General features: G+C 36.3%; 1 protein-coding gene across 1 annotated transcript in view; it reads left to right on the forward strand.

Annotated features, from left to right (window-relative positions):
- The window catches only part of LOC134444668 (stromal membrane-associated protein 1-like), a gene marked incomplete at its 5' end in the record, with an annotated part of 153,577 nt that overhangs the window by 150,569 nt on the left and 508 nt on the right, over positions 1-2,500 (forward strand). The window lies entirely within an intron of this gene.

Genomic DNA, 2,500 nt, shown 5'->3' on the forward strand with positions numbered 1-2,500 from the left:
CCAATATCTCACTATCTTGTTCTTTCTCTGTGTCTGGTCTCTTTGTTTGTGTAAAGCTCTCTTCTCTTTTTCTTGTCTCTCATCCCTTTCTTGTCTCTGTCCTCCCCTTCTTTCCCTTGCTCCCTCCCACCATGTGTCCTGTTGTCCTCTGATTGGCTTATTCAGCCCTGATGATGTGTCATTATAGGCTCTTTTCCACTGCCGGTTTTCTGGTAGGCCTACAGCTTGACACAGCGTGACTCGGCCGCCACTTTTTGCTGTACGATTGAGCTGTGTCGTATGCATGTGCGTATGCTGCGTGCATGTGTGTCCACTCTTTTTTTTGTTTTTGTTACTTTGTTTATTGGAAGAATTGTTCACAAGGCTTACAGTTCATTTCAATATGACAAATTCATCATCATCATCATCATCATCATCATCATCATCATCATCATCACCATTTTTTCTCTCTTCTTCTAGTTCACGATATATGCCCATACAAGACTTCAATTCTTTTCAATGACTTTTCAGCATACTACCAAATAAACTTTTTTTTTTTCCCAAATACGTAAATGACAATAGAAAGTTGACGCAGACAAACATATAGACAAAAACAAACAAACCAACAAGGACAGAGAATAAATAAATAAAAATAAAAAAGCACTTCAACTCAAACCTTACGAGACAATGATAGAGAGAGAGAGAGAGAGAGAGAGAGAGAGAGAGAGATAGAAAGAGAGAAAGAGAGAAAGAGAGAAAGAGAGAAAGAGAGAGAGAGAGAGAGAGAGAGAGAGAGAGAGAGAGAGAGAGAGAGAGAGAGAGAGAGAGAGAGAGACATTCCATAGCTCACCTGTAGGTGTATGTGAAGTAGGTGTTGTATTGGATGTATGTTTGTGCTGGTGTAGAGGGTGGGTGTGTGAGGGCATGCACAAGCTGTGAAAGATTTGGAAGCTTATGTTGTTCTATTTTCAAAATAAAGTCACATATTATTGCAAAGATTTTCTGGGTACATTTCTTCCCATTTGTGTGAGCACTTTCTAGAAAATAATGTATTTTTTTTCCATTTCCAAAACATTTTTTATTGTATTATACCATAGCTGGACATCTGGTTGTTTGCTTTGTTTCCATAGTTTTGTAATTTGCTTTAGTGCTTAGAATTAGTCTTAGAATATGAAAAAAATTACGGTGCGTTCTTTTTATCCTGTTCGGTAGGTCGATGCCTAATACATTTACTGGTGTTAGAGGTTGTTTCAGATCAAAAATGTATGTGACAGCTCGCCTTACCTCCTCCCAAAATGGTTTTATTATAGAACATGTATAGAATATGTGTGTATGCGACCCTTCTTCTCCACATCCTCGCCAACATTTTATGTCAGCTCCTGAGATATGGGCACATTGTTTAGGTACCATAAAAAATCTTTGATTGACCTTCCAGCCAAACTCTTTCCAGCATTTGGACTGGGTTGTTTTGAAAGTCTCTTTCCATAATTCACTCCAGGAACTATCTGTAATAGTAATTAGTAATTCATTCTCCCATTTTTCTTTTGCCTTGCACTTTGTTTTTGTCATCCTTTGTATTAGTTTATAGGCCTTCGCTAGAGCACCTCCCCTTCTACTTTTGTTTCTATTTTCTAACAAAAAAATTAAAACTTCATTAGTTGCCTTTTCCGCCTTTTGTTGTATATAGCTCCTGACCTGTAAATACTTAAAAAATGTTTTTGTGGTAGACTGTATCTCTCTGCAAGGGTTTGAAACGAAACTACTATATTTTCTTCAAAAAGTTGTGCAAATATGGTCAGTCCTGTACTTGCCCAAGCGTCCAAAATGTTGTCATCTTTTTGTGCTCTAAAATCTGGGTCGTGTCTCATTTTTCTTAGCCGTACGCTTTCACTATTGATTTTTAAATAAGAACATAATTGTTTCCAGGTCTTTAATGTGTTTCCAATGCTAAATGTTTGTAGATATTGCTTTTGTGACACTTTTTTAAGGAAAGGTAAAGAGCCAAGTATTCCATTTGACAATTCTCTTTCAGTATTGATCCATTTTATTTGTGATTCCTCTCCCATCCAATTCATTATTGTTCAAATTTGTGATGCGAAGTAGTATTTTTGTATTTGTGGAGCCCCTAAACCTCCCTCTTCCTTTGGTTGAGTTAATGTCTCATATTTGATTCTGTGTTTTTTGCCATTCCAAATAAAATCTGCAAATTTTTTATTCCAAGTTCTAAAAAAAGTTGGAGGAAGTGGAATTGGAAGTGCTTGAAATAAAAAGAGAACCTGTGGGAGTACCATCATTTTAATTGTCTCTACCCTACTATAGATTCCATCAGGGATTAATTTCCACCTATTGATATCCTGATTTATCTTTAATTCTAAAGTACTATAATTGTTGTTATATAAATCACTCAAGTCCGAGCTAATATAGATACCTAAGTACTTTATTATTTGTGAGTCCCATCTAATATTATAATGTTGCTTTAGTTCTTGGTCCATTTCCCTGCCAATTGTTAAGGCTTCACATT

Source organism: Engraulis encrasicolus, unplaced genomic scaffold (assembly GCF_034702125.1).
Source record: "Engraulis encrasicolus isolate BLACKSEA-1 unplaced genomic scaffold, IST_EnEncr_1.0 scaffold_64_np1212, whole genome shotgun sequence".
In the NCBI taxonomy this organism is placed as follows: domain Eukaryota; kingdom Metazoa; phylum Chordata; class Actinopteri; order Clupeiformes; family Engraulidae; genus Engraulis; species Engraulis encrasicolus.